The sequence below is a fragment of the Lissotriton vulgaris genome, chromosome 5, assembly GCF_964263255.1.
Source record: "Lissotriton vulgaris chromosome 5, aLisVul1.2, whole genome shotgun sequence".
NCBI classification, from domain to species: domain Eukaryota; kingdom Metazoa; phylum Chordata; class Amphibia; order Caudata; family Salamandridae; genus Lissotriton; species Lissotriton vulgaris.
The window spans coordinates 1,167,372,238-1,167,393,762 of record NC_141693.1 but is presented as its reverse complement, the minus strand read 5'-3'; positions in this window follow the sequence as shown (position 1 = coordinate 1,167,393,762).

The following is a 21,525-nucleotide window of genomic DNA, read 5'->3' as shown; positions in this document are numbered from 1 at the left end:
GGCAGGTGTTAGCTTTTTGAGATATTCGCGCTTAGCGCGAATATCTCCAAAAGTTGGTAATAGGAGATAGCGATGTTAGGGACTGTTTCTAGTCGCTAACATCTTGGCACGCCCACTTTGCATGTCATTAGTGATAAATATCACTGACATGCAAAGCGGGGCCCAAGATGGTCGCTATCTCCTTTTAGCTGTCACTAACTGGTGTTAGCGACAGCTTGGTAATAGGGAGATAATTTTATCTCCGCTTTCTTGGCTTTTAAAGCCAAAAAAGCGGAGATAAACCCCCTTGATAATATGCCCCACGATTCCTCGGGGGTTTCAGCTGACAAGGCTTGGTATTGTGTTACGTGGTAATTCTTCCAGGAAACGTCAGAGGGTCGATGCAGGGGTTCTAGAAGGGGTGATAAACCATTTAAGCCTCATGAACAAGCGCATGGTCTTTTAAAGATCTGTGAAGTACTCGGGCGGCGGTGTGTCCTCTTTCAGGAGCGGGCGGGCGGGGGGGGGGGGCACTGCCAGCAGAGGCGTAGCTAGAGCTTGTGGCGCCCGGGGCTACCCTTCAGATTGCCGCCCCCTGGACGGGGTGCTGGGGAAAAAGGACGGCGAGCACCTGAAAGAGGTCCGAGAGACATGTAGTATCGCCACTAATAGTCAGGTGAAGCTCACAACTTCTCCTCCACAGGCAGCCCACTGCTAAGCTGAGCTCTAGAATTGGGTGTGAACGAAACAAGCAAAAACGAATCACATCCTGTGCTTGCCCTTGAAAAATGTACAGTAGCTTGAGGCATGTTACCTACCTATGCCTTCCAAAGCTAGAAATGGAAATTTGAAGAACAGGCCCCCTGTACCAGAGTACCTGCGTGTTTCTGAGAAGTGCCGGTACTCTGTAATTAAACGTACTACGTCACTCTTGAGAAGTGCCGGTACTCTCCAAATAAACGTATTACGTCACTCTTGAGAAGTGTTGCTACTCTCCAATTAACCGTATTACATTACTCTTGAGAAGTGCATGTACTCTCCGTCTCAAAATTAAAAAGTTCTGGTACTCAGTACCTGCCCATTTAAAGCACTGTTGCCTTCCTAAAACACAAGTGCTAAGCAAAGTGGGTACACTAAGGTATACTTTAGTCTTCACTATCCATCGAATAGCAACTTAGCTGCTTTGTTATTCTGTCATAAGTGGGGAGGAGTGGGAGACGCCTTATAAGCATGACATGGTTTTATTCTGCTGTTTGTGGAGTAGATGTTGTCCTTTTTATTGTATGGACTTGTCAAGCGAAATGCCAATAACATTTTCTTACAAAAAAATAACTTAACCTGTAGAATCTTTGAGTTTCTATCGAAGGATGGCCCTGCCTCTGGCACCATTTAGTCAGTGCCAGTAAATAATATTATTGCCTCACTCTCTATGCAAGCTTTACCGAAGAGGTAAATTCCACTGAGAGAGCACTGAGATCTTTGGAAGCATTCTGACCTGTTGTGGCACTGTTTATGTCCCTGTCTGTTGTTTTGTCTGTTAAGTTTCTGCTCACCACCCCATAGGCAGCCACCCCCAAAGAGGAATGGTGGAGGCTTCTGCTCTGGGGCAGTGAGGCCTGTGGTAGTAAGTAAGAGGAGGAGCAGGGAGGGTATCAAGCTCCTCATGGGGGCGTTCTGTTTTGCCGACACACCATCATCTGCAATAGATAATAATTATTTGAAAAAGAGTTTGAGAGTATAACAAGCTCTGATGTTCCCCAACTGTGCCTGAGGGACACTTGGGATGTGGAAGCAAAATTAGACATAGCATGGGACAAAGAAGGATGCGGTGTTCAAAATAACCTAACGAGGGACAGTGTTTTCTACTGAAATCTGCGCTGCACCTCAATACTTTTCTTCATCATCTGTGTGTTCATCCCCTCTGAAATAGACAGAATTGCTTGAAAGTGACTCTCAAACATAAAACAGGATATTTAGTAAATAGTTTCCAACAAATACTTTGATTCTAGGCAGAGTACTGTTCTAGCTCTAGCCATTGAACACTTTGGAGTTGAAAGGTTTGTAATACTTTTCATGCAAGTGAAGCAGGTATGCTGGGATCCTCTGCACGGCACAGGGAAGAAAGAACATCTTTCACTTGACTGCCTGAATCCTGCCCTTGAAAATAAGTTTTGACCCCCCCCCCACTTCTTTTTATAGGACTTGTGAACTGCCACTCACCAAAGATCCTTTCCTCTGCTCCAAAACCCGTTTAAGCTCCCTCTTACCTCACTCAGCCTCCAGTACTCCACAGTGATGGCAGCCAGGGTCTCTATATAGGGGTTGGTTCACTTCTGCTGCAGCAGCAAATCCCCTAGCACTGCCATTGCCACAGACTCCTCATGAGAGCGCATAGTGGTGGAGCATGTGACACGTCACTGCTACGTTCTAGTCTGCGCGAGGGCTGGCCAAAGTTATGTCCAGGGCCGTCATTGGTAGCGTTGGCGTGCTACATGATTGACGGCCCTGGGAAACACATGCAAGGTTACGCCACGCACTGCACCACCACCACTATGCTTGGTGGTGCATGGGTGCCCTGCAGCCAGTGCGCTTGCAGTTACATAACTGCACGTCACATGTGCAGACAGGGCTCCTCAGCGACAGACTTTGGTGAGTCGGTGACGTGTGTGTCAGTGTCCCCAAATAATAAACGCTGCCGCCACGTGCCACTAGGGCAAAGAAACAATTTGGATGCTTCGAAATCGATCAGGGACAATTGTTTTAACAATAAAGGAAACCTTAATTAATCCTCAAAAGAGAAAATTTCTCCCCAAAAAAACATGTATTCTTAGTATGGACGAACACACACCAGTCAATGAACTAGTTATAAATCAGTATATTTGTCAACAGAAAACCAATTATCTGAATGTACAAACCGCAACATAATGCAAACAAATGTTTTTTGTCATACATCGATAGATACATTTAACATACGTAGACACAAGATCACATGAACATAAACAAACAAAGAATCCTTGTAGCCCAAACTTCTTAAGGGATTGCGAGGGAACACTTTCTTTTCATAAATTATGGTTCGCAACCCATTATAAAGAGAGAGCCCTTAGTACAGTACCAATGGAGCGCATAATTAATCTGGCGCCCTATACACTATCGCAGGGTACTGTATTTCTCAATTACTGAACAATTTAATCTCAATGGGCTTCTCTTTTATGATAATGTCGACGTGTGTCAGCCCTTTTCATCTGGGCCTCATCAGGACTTGGGGAGGAAAGGAAACCTAAAACACAATAAGGTACAGATCTTCATATTTACATATATACACTTATATACAAATCTATATGAATTGATTCTCGTAGGAGATATAGCTAATCACAAAAACTGACCAGCAGAAAATTCATACCACTGAAAATACTCCTGTGGGCAACACAGAGCATGAAAATGTGCAGAGCGTGTATAAGGACAGGCTGATATTCTATTAACTTATATATCGCCATGTCGGACTAGCCTAGTTGGAAAGGCCCAAAGAATAAAAAAGATTCAAAGAAAGAGTGAGATTAAGACCTTGAAATTCATAAGTACTACAACTCTTGCCGAAATAAAGTGGTTCTAAAATCATTAGGGTGAAATAAAAGAGCAAGTTGAAATACAGAGTACTTCTGTATGTAGCTACCTCTAAAAATCGCTGATGGCACTGTTAGAGTATGCAAATACAGGAAGGTTCCAGGGCACAACACAACTAGAGAGGTGTTCTTCTGAAAAGCAATAAAGGCAACTCATGAAGGCATAGGCAAAAGTAATTTAAAACGAAAGAAATGTAAAGCATAAAGGTTCTTTCATAACCTCCGCATATTCCTACTTATTTCAAAACAAGGGAAAAACCCCTTCACTTGGCCCGAGTGAAAACATTCACTGGCTGGCCCATTTTAATTGCTCCACTAATCACAAGCATGGAAAATGTACTTGCTCCCCGTGTTAATTTAAATTATTCCGAACTGGGTTATCTGAAAAGGGAAACTGAATAAACTGGGGAGGTCAGAGTTAAATCGGCCCGACTTCTATCTGTGAAAACACACAAAATGATGCTTACCGCCAGCCTGGGAGATTAATTCAAAGGCTGCATTACCTCGACATCCGTGGAGACTGGCGCCAGTAACGCGGAAATAAACGTGCTGCATAAAAGAGTAACCTATGTGTTGGCCATAAACAACAGACTACGGTCAGATCTCTATCAGAGCAAAAAAATGCTCCAAAGCGAGAACAGACTCGGACCCGTCTGTCTAAATAATGGTAATTCCGGGGACTGAATGAAGCAGGGGACAGCAAATAAAATAAACTCTAACTCTAATCGAAATATTAAAATAGAACAGAACCACTAGGGTCGTGCTACTGCCCCCGAAATAGTGCCGCCTGGGGCGGTCCGCCCCCCTCGCCCCCCCCTAGCTACGCCGGTGACTGCCAGCAACTTGCCAGGCCAGGCAGTGTTCAACACTTGCATCACCCTTTCTCTGCCTGCTATTGCGCTCCATGCTTCGGAAAGGTAAGAAAAAGAACGTGCATTTGAGTTTGAAATGTCCGATCCTGTAGCAGTACACTTGCAAAGCCCACACATGACAATAACCCGATTCAAGGCCCCATTCACCCGATTTTTTAAAAATATATAGCACTCCAACAAAGTGGGATTATAAAACTTTATTAACTTTTAAATATAACGAACGGAACAAAAACTGTAACAAACATTTAAACATTTTTGACAAAAAAAAGCAACAATGGTCAGAAGCTGTCTTTTGTGCGAATAGTCCCAAGGCAGCACAACGTGCTGAGTTCTGGACGGCACCCAGGTGATGTCACCTGGGTGCCGCACTGGTTTTTGGGATCCTACAATGCAGCTCAGAAAAACAGCGTGGGGCGTCCCGGGTGGTGCGGGGGGAGGCCTCGTCAGTAGCGGTCTGTTGTGCGAATAGTCCCAAGGCAGCAGAACGCGCTGAGATGTGGATGGCACCCAGGTGATGTCCAGTAAACTGCCGCACTGGTTTTGGTATCCTACAATGCTGGTGTGGGGCGGCCCGGGGGGGGGGCGTGGGGGAGGCGGCGTGAACGGGCCTCCCCAGGTGGCGGCCATCCAGCTGAGTTGCGCCCGCTCTTGCGGCTACAGCGTCTCGCTCACCATGTAGTTGAGTTGCTCCCACTCTTGCAGTGCAGCGATAGGCGGCTGCCACAGGACTCTTAAAATGGCGGCCGGTTCTTCGGTTTTGGGCCTGGTCCACTAAAATGGCCCTGGGACACCTTGGAACTCGGACGCTTGCCTGCTAGGGCTTGGGCTCCATTCTCGAAAGCGTCCCCTCAGCCGTGAAGATTCTACAAAAGTCTTGGGGGCCCTCGACTCCTGCAGGCTTCCGGTGGGGAGCGGCTGCCATGATTGCTCGCGGAATGACCACGACGGAGCCACGAGATGGTGGTGCTCTCATGGTGACGCCAGCTTCAGTCTGAATCATCCAGAAACAAGGTGGGGCTTTCATCGTTTGGGAAAAAAAAATGTTCTAAACCAATGAAAAGTGTTATTTTTAGGTCATATGACCAAGCCTTCCATCTTTAGGAAACCAAAAGTAAAATGAACCAATGAAAAGTTTTATAAACAAGTCACATGACCTGTTATGCGGCATAGGGCTACAAAAAGCGTAGAAAATCCGTTGGCACGTGAGGCGGCGTCAGTAGCGGACCGGTGTGCGAATAGGCCGAAGGCAGCACAACGCGCCGAGATCCGGATGGCACCGAGGTGGTGTCCAGCAAATTGCCGTACTGGTGTGGCCATCCTACAATGCTGCGCCGAAAGACGGCGTGTCCAGCTGAGTTTCGGTCACTCTTGCGGTACAGTGACTCGCACGCGCCGAGATCCGGATGGCACCGAGGTTGTGTCCAGCAAGTTGCCGCACTGGTGTGGACATCCTACAATGCTGCGCCGAAAGTCGGCGTGGGGTGCCCCGTTGGCTTATGAGGTGATGTCAGTAGTGGACCGATGTGTGAATAGGTCGGAACCAGCACAAGGCGCCAAGATCTGAATGGCAAGTCCTGGATGTTGAGTGCCATAGTTGAGAGTTCTGAGCAGTGCTTGTAAGACTATCTGAAGCTTATTTGCACCTGCTGCAGCTTCACTATTGCCCGAGGTGGTGTCCAGCAAATTGCCGCACTGGTGTGGCCATCCTACAATGCTGCGCCGAAAGACGGCGTGTTCAGCTGAGTTCCGGTCACTTTTGCGGTACAGTGACTCGAACGCGCCGAGATCCGGATGGCACCGAGGTTGTGTCCAGCAAATTGCCGCACTGGTGTGGCCATCCTACAATGCTGCGCCGAAAGTCGGTGTGGGGTGCCCCGTTGGCTTATGAGGTGATGTCAGTAGTGGACCGATGTGTGAATAGGTTGGAACCAGCACAAGGCGCCAAGATCCGGATGGCAAGTCCTGGATGTTGAGTGCCATCGTTGAGAGTTCTGAGCAGTGCTTGTAAGACTGTCTGAAGCTTATTTGCACCTGCTGCAGCTTCACTATTGCCCTGGTGTGGCCAAAGATCGCCCATGACATAGGCGGCCGGCTCCCGAGGTCCGGCGGAACTTTTTTCCTTTTCCTTTCTGCTTCTTGTCCCACAATCCGTTTCACCTGAAGACACGACCAGGTCCCTGAATGTGTGCAGGGGGACGCTATTGATTGAATGAAAATGGCGGCTTGACACAAAGCTGACTCAAGCGTTGCTGTTAATGCTATACAGACAAAAATTGGTTTTCAGTTTGTACATTCTTCAGGATTTTTTTTTCCATCCAAGGCTGATTGAGAGTTTGTAGAAAAATGGCTTCAGATTTTCCACATATTACTCTTCAACATTCTTCCTAAATGTAACAATGTGAGACTCACTAGGAGAACGGCTGTTTATCTTTCCTTTCAAAATGCTGCCAACAATATTTTCTGAATGGAAGACACCATCTTGTAGCATAAAGGGCCGAAAGGGGTTCTGGTCTGGCCGATGGTTGGTGGAGACATTTTGACTATATCTTGGACCTGCCCGGCCTCGCCCAAAATGGCGCCGGTATAAATGGGACTCGTAACTCCTTGTTGTGTACTGGTTGAACAACGTTGATATCACGAGATATGAATGCAGTTTTGATGCTCATGGCGGGCGGGGACGAGAATTGATTGAATATTTCGACATCCCTATTGATATTAAGTTCTGATGTGTTATTGATTACTGTACTATTGAAAGTTCGAATTAACGTCACCCATGGTACTTGCACGCAAATGTATATCTAGATAAGTTTTTTGTAAGTGGCCCTGTCATATTTTAATTACAAAATGTACGTCCACCGATTCCGCAACTGTTAGACACCTTAGTTCTTGCAACCTAATGGCTCGTTCGTTACGTTCCTCTATAATGTAAATGTCTCCTCATCATATACGATTTCAGTTTGCTCCGTGGCCGGCCCACGTGGTTATAGGCCCGTATTTGTATACTGACATTTTCACAATAAAGGTTTTTAAAACAAAACATGGTAGTAGTATTTACATTGGTAAAGTTTTTACTTTTAGTCACTGTTTTCGAATCAGTAAAAGGCAAGTGAAATAAAGCAGTCCAATTACATGACGGATAAAAGGTATGATATGTAGGAACGCAGTAAAGATAAATGGTCAAGGGCAGTTGTGTTTTCCTCTCCTGCAACATAAAGTGATCGATAAGAATCTGATAATCAGGCGTATCGGCGACTAAGACAGCAGGCCGAGTCTCTTTTACTCAACGGCTCCATCATGGAACGAAGAAACGCCCTTTTTCTCGAAAAAGGAATATATTTTACTTGCAGGACAGTTGTAAATTTTCCGGGAAAGTACATTAGCCTGGAATATTATAACATATATGTTATAAAAAAAAAAGTTCGAAACCAATAAAAAGCGTAATTTTTAGGTCATATGACCAAGCTTTTCATCATTAAAATAACAAAAGTAAAATGAACCAATGAAAAGTTTTATTAACAAGTCACATGACCTGTTATGCTTACGATACGCGCTGCGCGCCGCGCCCCGGATCACTTCCGGGTGCGCTAACGCGGCGTGTCATATAACGCATTACGCGACAACGTAGGTCAAGAATATAGTCAAAATGTCTCCACCAACCAGCGTTCGGAACACAACCCCTTTCAGCAGTCCAAAAAGTTCTGTTAAATGACAACAGAGGGGACAGGCAACAAGAACCATCAGTCAAAGAGGGGAGGGCAAGTTCTTCTCTACCGGGTCATGTTGGGGCGCTACCGGAACTGATCGAATTGGTAGTCTACAGTGTTTCTGGATGTTTCAGACTAAAGCTGGCGTCAGCATGAGAGCACTACCATCTCGTAGCTCCGTCGTGGCCATTCCACGAGCAGACATGGCAGCCGCTCCCCACCAGAAGCCTGCGGGAGTCGGGCCCCCAAGAATTTTGTAGAATCTTCACGGCTGAGGGGACGCTTTCGAGAATGGGACCCAAGCCCTATCAGGGAAGCGTCCGAGTTCCAAGGTGTCCCAGGGCCATTTTAGTGGACCAGGCCCAAAACCGAAGAGCCGGCCGCCATTTTGAGAGTCCTGTGGCACCCGCCTATCGCTGCACCGCAAGAGCGGGAGCAACTCAACTACATGGTGAGCGAGACGCTGTAGTCGCAAGAGCGGGCGGTAAACAGCTGAATGGCGGAAGAGGCACAGTGTAGCAAAAGCGGGCGGAATGGCAACTAAAACGGTAAAGGGGCGCCCCACTACAGCGTGTCTTCAGGTCAAACGGATTGTGGGACAAAGTCCAGAATAGAAGAGTCATCAAAAGGCAAAAAGTTCCGCCGGACCCCGGGAGCCGGCCGCCTATGTCGGGGGCGATCTCAGGCTACACCAGTGCTATAAGACTTGGGGAGGGGGTCGGAGCCAAGCGTCTTCTCCGAGTCCGTGCCATCACACCGCCCCTCGGGGGCCTCCGTCAAGCTGTTTAGGGAGGTACCATATAACATTGTTTTCAAATGCAGTCAGGTCCACAAACGACCCTCACTTACTTTGAGAATAGTGAAGCTGCAGTAGGTGGAAATAAGCTTCAGACAGTCTTACAAGCACTGCTTTTCTAAACATTTTTTGATTTTTTTGTATTTTTGCACAGTTTTATATATTTTTTTTGTTTTTGATGGAGGGGAAACAACAAAGCACAGGCATTGAAAAAGGCTCAAACTCAGAACTCTGAACTATGGCACCCAACATCCAGGACTTGCCATCCGGATCTTGGCGCCTTGTGCTGCTTCCGACCTATTCACACATCGGTCCACTACTGACATCATCTCATAAACCAACGTAATGTAAATAGTTATTTAATAAAATGTTTTACCCTGTTACTTTGCTGGTGTGTTGTCTATATTTTTAATATTTGCATAGGGTTTGTCGTTATTTTGGGCGGGGTGGGTGACGGAGCCGAGCTGTCTTGCAGCCCTCATGGTGTGGAGCTCAGTTCATCTCACTATTTTCGTATTTCTCATGAAGGGTTGTTCCTAATATTTCTATTTTAGCGAAGTCAAAAAGAGATCCAATTAGTGGCCTACTGATTTTGCTCGATTAATTTTATTTTTTTACACGATTTTTCACGATTTTTCACTATCTGCAAAGACTAAACAGAGTATTGCGACTTTGTGCTTGTTTGTAAATAGAGAATGAACCAAAGAGAATCAATTGTAAAACAGTAAATGCTTGGATAACAATCAATCAAATGGAGAGACAAGCAGGCACGACGGATTACAACGGGGGTAAAGGCCTGCGTTAACTACTCTTCACTATCTGCAAAGAGAGAGTACTACTAAGAGAAAAGAGGGGGGGGGCAGCGTTCAAAGCACATCAGCGTGCATAAACACGAAAAAGTTTTTACCTATCACGTACTTGACATTTGACAGCTTTTGATATTTGCTATTAAAAAACCATTGAAATTCACAGAAAAAACCATAGGTTATAGTCCATATATAGTTAGGAATTTGCATTTACAAAACCTTGAAAATTCACTGAAAAAACCATTGGTTATAGAACATATATAGTTAGGAATTTGCATTTACAAAACCTTATTTTACTCGCATAAAACCATTGAAATTCCATATATAGTTAGATGCGCTAACTATATATCGCGCACCCGCAATCCACTGCTGATGATGTCACATATTACATCATTCATGACATGGTTAGTGACATCACTGATGACATCACTGATGACATCTCAAATGATATCTCAAATGACATCACTGATGACAACATCCAGTGACTGTATGTTTCTGTAAAGTTAAAATGTGTCTTACATATTGAAGAATGAGTGGATGTATAAGTGTCTGGAAGAAGGATTTAGTAGGTGCATGACTGACTGTCTGAGAGAATGATTAAATGTGTCTTAATGAGTGCATGGGTTAGTGACTAAACTATCTTAATTTGTGCATCATTATATCTGTTGTTCTACAAACTGCTGCATGTGTTGATCAGTAGCTATATGAATAACTGTATGGGTTATTGATTGGTTGTCCAAGTATTTGTATGGGACACTGAGTGTGTGTGTATGGGTAGCTGGGAGGTGTGTGACTCTGTACATAGATGTGTGAGCAGTTGATTCACTATATGTATGGGTTCAAAACTGCATGTGGAAACAGCTGTATGGGCGGATGACTGTGTGCATTAGTGTATTAGTGAGTGAATGGATATCTCAGTGCTACATGTCAAAGTAAGTACATATGTAAAACACAGTACATGTGAGAGTTGACATATATAAATAACTGTGCATAAGAGCCATGTATGGATCATTGTGAACTTGTATCAGGGATTGTATAACAGAGTAAATATGTGTTAGTATATGTTTGAATAAGTAAGGTGTGTATAACTGTATAGTTGAGGAAATGGAAGTGTGATTGATTGCATGACTGACTAGGTGTGTGAGTAACTCCATGGATGAGTGACAGTCTGTGACTGTCTGTTTACACTGATTGTATCTAAGGTTATATTAGAGTCTGAAGAGGTTCATGGTATTATCACATGAATGATATCATCAGTGATGTGATCAGTAATGTCAAATGAGATGTTATCATTGATTTTATCAGTGATGTCATTTGAGATGTCATCAGTGATGTCATCAGTGATGTCACTAACCATGTCATAAATGATGTAATATGTGACATCATCAGCAGTGGATTGCGGGTGCGCGATATATAGTTAGCGCATCTAACTATATATGGAATTTCAATGGTTTTATGCGAGTAAAATAAGGTTTTGTAAATGCAAATTCCTAACTATATATGTTCTATAACCAATGGTTTTTTCAGTGAATATATATATATATATATATATATATATATATATATATATATATATATATATATATATATATATATATATATATATATTCTTTCATAACATGCTTCACGATAAATGACGGCCCTGACTCCGTGAATCTTAATCCAAACTATTATTCTTGATCAGTTTCTGCTTAGATGCGTTTCGGCGTTCCCGCCTTGTTCACTACATCTGCCATTGTGTTAAGGGCATACATATATACAGAAACATGGGTGTGTCATTGTCTTCGTGTTTACAGGTTAGAACCAGATGTTGCCATGGTTACATTTTGGCATTTGGTTCATAGACATAAACAAGTGCATGACTTGCACTTTAGACCTGTAACGTTAGTCTTTTCACACTTTTTTTATATAATTACAAGGCATGTTTAGAAAACATTTTACACTTAATTATTTTATCACCAAACAAACGTGTTTTTGTATTTATGACCTTCTCGCCATGCAGCATGTTAAAATTGTCACAGCCGCATTAAAGTCATATTTAAACAGTTATAGTATATATAAAACTAAGGAAGCATTTTCTCTTAAATCCAACACAGAGAATTAGTCAAAATTTTGACACTTTTCCTGCTGGGGAAGGAGGATTTCAAGTGGAAGACTTTAATTTAATGATGGAACTAAGGACAATGGATGCAGAACAAATACCGGGATCATGTACAACGATGCCAGAAACCATGGCCTTGGAAGAAGGTTTAAATATTGCACAGGGAGCACCAACCAACTTTAGACCCACTTCGCGCTTTATCCCTATGGCGGCAAAAGATGTGATTGGCGCTTTCAGCGATTTGGTTAGGAATGAGCTGAAAAAACTGAATAGACAAATGAATGGGAATAAATCCAAAAATAAAGATGGCATGATGAAGCAAAACGAATACCAGGCTCTGATTAAAAAACTATCAGACAAGAATGCGGACAAAGGGGGAAACATTGTCCTCTGGGACAAACAAAAGTACCTGACAGAAGCATACAAACAGTTAAACAACAGCAAATACTATGTGAGAGTGGATGAGCAAGCCATGCGTTCCAGTAATGACAACTATAACACACAATTGAGAAGTTGGTATGATCAAGGGCTTCTGACTCATGATGAGTTTAAATTTCTAAAAACTGACCAGCCAATAACAGCTGTATTTTACCTAATCCCGAAGGTCCATAAAGATCTTTTAGATCCCCCGGGGCGTCCAATCGTATCTGCCATAGGAAGTGCCTTAGAGAATATGTCTAAATATGTAGATTCATTCATCAATCCCCTTGTCCAAACCTAACCTTCGTATATCCAGGATACTGGGGACTTCCTAAGAGGCATATATAACTTGCCTTGGGAAGATGACTACCTTCTAATAATGATAGATGTGTCCACACTATACACAAGCATACAACATGAAGATGGTTTCAGAGCAGTGAGATATTATTTGGGTACTAGACCAATCACACTGTGGTCCCATACTCAAATGTTGTTAATGATGATCGAGAAATGCTTGACCAGTAATTATTTTTTGTTTAATGATGAACTGTTTCATCAAATTTGCGGAACTGCGATGGCCACCAGCTTCGCCCCCATCTATGCTAATTTGCATATGGGCTGGTAGGAGGAACAGGTGGTCCGGTCTCAACATCAGCAGCAATGGGAAAATCATATTCTACACTGAAGTCGGTTCATTGATGATTTGTTTTTAGTGTGGAAAGGCACTGAAGATGAGGCAAAGCAATTCATCAATGATTTACAACATAACCCCCTAAATTAAAAATTTACCAGGGCAGTAAGAAGAGCGAATGTGAATTTTTGAGATCTAACTGTATATATTGAAAATGGAAAGGTAGAAACGAAGTTATATAGGAAACCCACTTCCACCAATACTCTTTTACATGGTAAAAACTTTCACCATGTGAACTTAAAGAAGAGTATTCCTTATGGTGAATGCTTACGAACCAAACGTAAATGTAGTAGTGAGACAGAGATAAACAAAGAAATTAGAGTTTTAAAACAAAGGTTTAAGACAAGGGAATATCCAGATGAATGGATTGATCAAGCAATCCAAAAAGTAAATGAAAAGAAACGAGAAGATATCCTTTTTGAGAAAAAGGGTAGTATCCCTCAAGCAAACACTGGTCAAGAATACTCTGAAGAAACCACAACCTAAAACCCCTTGGTTGACTAAACATTGAAGTTCTGTAAAATGTACCAAGTGCAAGGCATGCACACATGGCATAAATACAGAGACTTACAAGCCAGGTTTAAATAAAAATATAAAGAAAATCAGAGGGAAATTTAATTGTAAGACAGATTTTGCTGTCTACGTGCTTCAGTGCCCCTGTGGCTTGAGGTACGTAGGCAGCACAATCTTAGAGGTACACAAAAGAATCCTTCAACATTTGAGAGCCGTAAAGAATGGAGACAGATCCTATCCTGTCGCTCGACATTTTGAAAGGTTCCATAACAAGAATGTGCGAGGGCTAACATACTATGTGATAGATGCAATAGAGAAGAATCTAAAGGGTGGCAATAGGGAAAAGAAACTGAGGAAACTTGATTCACGTTACATTGTAGAACTGAATTCGAAACAGCCAAAAGGTTTGAACATGGAAGAAGACATGTACACGCAGCTGTAGGAGAAAGTTATTTTGGGAAGAGTAGTGTATTTATAGAAACAAGATATGAACTGGTTTTAATCACACAGGGTGGGGCTGGTGGTTTTAGGTTTTTATCGCTAGAAATGCAATTGACGTATGCCCACTTGGGCTTGATAGAAGGAATTCCAGCATTAGATGCCCACTGGGGCGCAACTCTTAGCAAAGGCAATGTGTTTAAAAATGCAACGAGCAAATATTGCTTGGGATATATGAGGATTGCATTTGTATATATTATATATAAAGTAATGTCAAGCTAAACATTATGTTACAATTGGAAGATGCAATGCAGTATTGAATATGAAAACTACGAGTCTTTTTTCACATGCACTAATTTTGTAGTTTTGTTAATCACGTGTGAGATGTAGAAAATGGCTGTGAATTTCGAATCTCCTTGTCAGTGAACAAGGGTGCAACGTACTTGAAACGCATTTGACGAGTGGCTAAGAATACATTTCTTTGAAACAGCACATGGCTTCGTTTTCCTTCTAAAAAAAAGTAGGAAGTTGGAGAGAAAAATTGAATGTGACACGCTTCAGTGCGGTCAAAGCGCGACGAAGCAACTCTCGATAAGGAGGAGGCAACTTATGCATGGTAGGTGTTGGAAAAAAAGATATATATATATATATATATTCACTGAAAAAACATTGGTTTCAGGGACGTTATAGTTAGAAATTAGCATTTAAAAAACTTTAGAAATTCACTGACAAAATAGGTTTCAGGGGCGTTATAGTTAGTTGGACATTTCACTCATACAAAACCATAGAAATTCCCCCATTATAGTTAGTTCAGCTAACTATAACTCGCCCCCGCAATGCATGATGCATGATTAGAGTGCTGCAAGGATAGTGCATGGGGATTTTATAACTGCTTGGGTTTTGGCAGAGTGATTGGATAAGTACATGATGCTGGATGGGTGATTTGAGGAGTGCATGGGTAGTGACAGAGGGATTTCTGGAGTGCATGGGTACAACCTGGGTAATTGGAGGATAGAAACAGTACTGTGTAGGTGGTTAGAGGTCTGCATGGGTAGTGCACAGGGGATTGTAGCAGTGCATGTGTTAGTGCCTGGGTCATTGCATAAGTACATGGGTACTGATTGGATGATTAGAGTACTGCAAGGACAGTGCATGGTGAATTTATAAGTGCCTGGGTTTTGGTGGAGTTATTGGATAAGTACATGGTGCTTGCTGGGTGATTGGAGGAGTGCATGGGTACTGATAGGGCGATGGCTGGACTGCATGGGTACTGCTCAGGGTATTGTAGCAGCGCATGAGTTAAAGGTGGGTCATTGTATGAGTGCATGGGTAGTGACTGGATGATTAGAGTGCTGCAAGGAGAGTGCATGGTGAATTTATTAGTGATTGGGAATTGACGGAGTGATTGCATAAGTACACGCATGTCACATCAGGTCCCGTCACCTCCCTTCACCTGTTAGGGTTTGTACTAAGAACATAGCCCAGACCCATATTGTGTAATGAGGATTGGCCCTGTGTGTCTTTTGGTTTTACTTTGTCATGAATAATGTTCCTTGTTTAATATTTTACTATGATGGGTTTTCAAATTGGCTCCTTTTGCACAAGTATAGGCCAAAGTGAACTTTTTTGTACAACCTGATGCAGAAATAAACTGGATATTCAGTTTGAGCTCAGGGGCTCATTTGCATACTCATTGTACAACCCGATGTAGGAATAAACTGAATATTCACTTTGAGCTCAGGGGCTCATTGTCTTAATGGCAGTTGAAGCATGCTTCCCATGTTTTTCTAACCACACCCTAACTGGAGAACCCCACCCAAAGAAACTGTATAAAAGGCCCAACATTACAACAGAACTCGCTTGTGCTCGTAGATTCCTCTTCCACACCTGATTTCCAGAGCAGCTCCAGTCCCTTGTGTTCCTCTGCAGTCTTCAAGGCACCTTCCCTGTGTGAGAAGTGTTTCGGTGATGATCCAGCTTCGGCAGGGTTTCCAGGTTTCCTTTCCGGTCCCGAGGGGAAACCTGATCTGCACCAAAAGAAATAGAATCATAAATCAAGTAAGATCTTTGAAAACGCTTGCATAGAGAGAAGTGCGCATAAAGGAAAAAAGGTAATTACCAACTCCATTTGTTTTTGTGAGTGTATATTCTTCGATTTTCCAAATATTGTTTACAGAATCAAGACTTTGGTAATAACGAAGGAGCTACAAAACTGAAAAAACTGATATTTGTGCTTAATAAACTTCAGATGACTTACCTTTGAAACCCTGAGCATAATCCTGGACTCTTCTGTCGCCAAGATCACAAATCTGAGCATAAAAAGAAAACACAATAGGAGAAAAAGAACTTTATTGAGAGCATATTAAGGGGAGTGGTTTGTTTTCAAAAAATCGGAAAAATGTGAACTAGAACAAACAAGTGAAGACAAATAAGAAATAAGTAGGTAATGCTCATACAATTCAATTCCTCATTTGCTCTGTGCAAAACTTTCATAAAGCAATTCACACTCACAGGGATGGTAAACAAAAAAAAGGTCAAAAACAAAGTGTGTGGTGAAAGAGTAAAAAGATTCCTAAAAAGGAAGGCGAAAGTGCTATTTAAAGGATGCTAGATTGTTTTTTAGGGGGACCAGCATCCTCACCAGAGTTCAAATGAACAAGGTATTCAAAAAATGGTGGGGTACTACTATTCTTTTAACATAACTGTTTAATTTATTATGTAACAGGCCATCTAACGGATGTATAAATTAATTAATACACAAAATCATTCACCATAAAGATTGGCCATATAACAACAGAAAAAAAAATCTAACACAGAGAATGAGTCAAAATTTTGACAATTTTCCTGCTGGGGAAGGAGAATTTCAAGTGGAAGACTTTAATTTAATGATGGAACTAAGGACAATGGATGCAGAACAAATACCGGGATCATGTACAACGATGCCAGAAACCATGGCCTTGGAAGAAGGTTTTATTGCACAGGGAGCACCAACCAACTTTAGACCCACTTCGCGCTTTATCCCTATGGTGGCAAAAGATGTGATTGATGCTTTCAGCAATTTGGTTAGGAATGAGCTGAAAAAACTGAATGGACAAATGAATGGGAATAAATCCAAAAATAAAGATGGCATGATGAAGAAAAAACGAATACCAGGCTCTGATTAAAAAACTATCAGACAAGAATGCGGACAAAGGGGGAAACATTGTCCTCTGGGACAAACAAAAGTACCTGACTGAAGCATACAAACAGTTAAACAACAGCAAATACTATGTGAGAGTGGATGAGCAAGCCATGCGTTCCAGTAATGACAACTATAACACACAATTGAGAAGTTGGTATGATCAAGGGCTTCTGACTCATGATGAGTTTAAATTTCTAAAAACTGACCAGCCAATAACAGCTGTATTTTACCTAATCCCGAAGGTCCATAAAGATCTTTTAGATCCCCCGGGGCGTCCAATCATATCTGCCATGGGAAGTGCCTTAGAGAATATGTCTAAATATGTAGATTCATTCATCAATCCCCTTGTCCAAACCTTACCTTCATATATCCAGGATACTGGGGACTTCCTAAGAGGCATATATAACTTGCCTTGGGAAGATGACTACCTTCTAATAATGATAGATGTGTCCACACTATACACAAGCATACAACATGAAGATGGTTTCAGAGCAGTGAGATATTTTTTGGGTACTATACCAATCACACTGTGGTCCCATACTCAAATGTTGTTAATGATGATCGAGAAATGCTTGACCAGTAATTATTTTTTGTTTAATGATGAACTGTTTCATCAAATTTGCGGAACTGCGATGGCCACCAGCTTCGCCCCCAGCTATGCTAATTTGCATATGGGCTGGTAGGAGGAACAGGTAGTCCAGTCTCAACATCAGCAGCAATGGGAAAATCATATTCTACACTGAAGTCGGTTCATTGATGATTTGTTTTTAGTGTGGAAAGGCACTGAAGATGAGGCAAAGCAATTCATCAATGATTTACAACATAACGACCTAAATTAAAAATTTACCAGGGAAGTAAGAAGAGCGAATGTGGATTTTTGAGATCTAACTGTATATATTGAAAATGGAAAGGTAGAAACGAAGTTATATAGGAAACCCACTTCCACCAATACTCTTTTACATGGTAAAAGCTTTCACCATGTGAACTTAAAGAAGAGTATTCCTTATGGTGAATGCTTACGGACCAAACGTAAATGTAGTAGTGAGTCAGAGATAAACAAAGAAATTAGAGTTTTAAAACAAAGGTTTAAGACAAGGGAATATCAAGATGAATGGATTGATCAAGCAATCTAAAATGTAAATGAAAAGAAACGAGACGATATCATTTTTGAGAAAAAAGGTAAGATCCCCCAAGCAAACACTGGTCAAGCATACTCTGAAGAAACCACAACCTAAAACCCCTTGGTTGACTAAACATTGAAATTCTGTAAAATGTACCAAGTGCAAGGCATGCACACATGGCATAAATACAGAGACTTACAAGCCAGGTTTAAATAAAAATATAAAGAAAATCAGAGGGAAATTTAATTGTAAGACAGATTTTGCTGTCTACATGCTTCAGTGCCCCTGTGGCTTGAGGTATGTAGGCAGCACAATCTTAGAGGTACACAAAAGAATCCTTCAACATTTGAGAGCCGTAAAGAATGGAGACAGATCCTATCCTGTCGCTCGACATTTTGAAAGGTTCCATAACAAGAATGTGCGAGGGCTAACATACTATGTGATAGATGCAATAGAGAAGAATCTAAAGGGTGGCAATAGGGAAAAGAAACTGAGGAAACTTGATTCACGTTACATTGTAGAACTGAATTCGAAACAGCCAGAAGGTTTGAACATGGAAGAAGATCTGTACACGCAGCTGTAGGAGAAAGTTATTTAGGAAAGAGTAGTGTATTTATAGAAACAAGATATGAACTGGTTTTAATCACTCAGGGTGGGGTTGGTGGTTTTAGGTTTTTATCGCTAGAAATGCAATTGACGTATGCCCACTTGGGCTTGATAGAAGGAATTCCAGCATTAGATGCCCACTGGGGCGCAACTCTTAGCAAAGGCAATGTGTTTAAAAATGCAACGAGCAAATATTGCTTGGGATATATGAGGATTGCATTTGTATATATTATATATAAAGTAATGTCAAGCTAAACATTATGTTACAATTGGAAGATGCAATGCAGTATTGAATATGAAAACTACGAGTCTTTTTTCACATGCACTAATTTTGTAGTTTTGTTAATCACGTGTGAGATGTAGAAAATGGCTGTGAATTTCGAATCTCCTTGTCAGTGAACAAGGGTGCAACGTACTTGAAACGCATTTGACAGTGGCTAAGAATACATTTCTTTGAAACAGCACATGGCTTCGTTTTCCTTCTAAAAAAAGTAGGAGGTTCGAGAGAAAAATTGAATGTGACACGCTTCAGTGCGGTCAAAGCGCGACGAAGCAACTCTCGCTAAGGAGGAGGCAACTTATGCATGGAAGGTGTTGGAAAAAAAAGATATATATATATATATATATTCACTGAAAAAAACATTGGTTTCAGGGACGTTATAGTTAGAAATTAGCATTTAAAAAACCTTAGAAATTCACTGACAAAATAGGTTTCAGGGGCGTTATAGTTAGTTGGACATTTGACTCATACAAAACCATAGAAATTCCCCCATTATAGTTAGTTCAGCTAACTATAACTCGTCCCCGCAATGCATGATGCATGATTAGAGTGCTGCAAGGATAGTGCATGGTGATTTTATAACTGCTTGGGTTTTGGCGGAGTGATTGGATAAGTACATGATGCTGGATGGGTGATTTGAGGAGTGCATGGGTAGTGACAGAGGGATTTCTGGAGTGCATGGGTACAACCTGGGTAATTGGAGGATAGAATCAGTACTGTGTAGGTGGTTAGAGGTCTGCATGGGTAGTGCACAGGGGATTGTAGCAGTGCATGTGTTAGTGCCTGGGTCATTGCATAAGTACATGGGTACTGATTGGATGATTAGAGTACTGCAAGGACAGTGCATGGTGAATTTATAAGTGCCTGGGTTTTGGTGGAGTTATTGGACAAGTACATGGTGCTTGCTGGGTGAGTGGAGGAGTGCATGGGTACTGATAGGGCGACGGCTGGACTGCATGGGTACTGCTCAGGGTATTGTAGCAGCGCATGAGTTAAAGGTGGGTCATTGTATGAGTGCATGGGTAGTGACTGGATGGTTAGAGTGCTGCAAGGAGAGTGCATGGTGAATTTATAAGTGATTGGGAATTGGCGGAGTGATTGCATAAGGACACGCATGTCACATCAGGCCCCGTCACCTCCCTTCACCTGTTAGGGTTTGTACTAAGAACATAGCCCAGACCCATATTGTGTAATGAGGATTGGCCCTGTGTGTCTTTTGGTTTTACTTTGTCATGAATAATGTTCCTTGTTTAATATTTTACTATGAGGGGTTTTCAAATTGGCTCTTTTGCACAAGCATAGGCCAAAGTGAACTTTTTTGTACAACCTGATGCAGAAATAAACTGGATATTCAGTTTGAGCTCAAGGGCTCATTTGCATACTCATTGTACAACCCGATGTAGGAATAAACTGAATATTCACTTTGAGCTCAGGGGCTCATTGTCTAAATGGCAGTTGAAGCATGCTTCCCATGTTTTTCTAACCACACCCTAACTGGAGAACCCCACCCAAAGAAACTGTATAAAAGGCCCAACATTACAACAGAACTCGCTTGTGCTTGTTGAATCCTCTTCCTCACCTGATTTCCAGAGCTGCTCCAGTCCCGTGTGTTCCTCTGCAGTCTTCAAGGCACCTTCCCTGCGCGAGAAGTGTTTCGGTGATGATCCAGCTTCGGCAGGGTTTCCAGGTTTCCTTTCCGGTCCCGAGGGGAAACCTGTCCGATCTGCACCAAAAGAAATAGAAATCATAAATCAAGTAAGATCTTTGAAAACGCTCGCATAGAGAGAAGTGCGCATAAAGGAAAAAAGGTAATTACCAACTCCATTTGTTTTTGTGAGTGTATATTCTTCGATTTTCCAAATATTGTTTACAGAATCAAGACTTTGGTAATAACGAAGGAGCTACAAAACTGAAAAAACAGATATTTGTTCTTACTAAACTTCAGATGACTTACCTTTGAAACCCTGAGCATAATCCTGGACTCTTCTGTCGCCAAGATCACAAATCTGAGCATAAAAAGAAAACACAAGAGGAGAAAAAGAACTTTATTGAGAGCATATTAAGGGGAGTGGTTTGTTTTCTAAAAATCGGAAAAATGTGAACTAGAACAAACAAGTGAAGACAAATAAGAAATAAGTATGTAATGCTCATATAATTCAATTCCTCATTTGCTCTGTGCAAAACTTTCATAAAGCAATTCACACTCACAGGGATGGGTAAACAAACAAAAGGTCAAAAACAAAGTGTGTGGTGAAAGAGTAAAAAGATTCCTAAAAAGGAAGGAGTAAGTGCTATTTAAAGGATGCTAGATTGTTTTTTAGGGGGACCAGTATCCTCACCAGAGTTCAAATGAACAAGTTATTAAAAAAATGGTGGGGTACTACTATTCTTTTAACA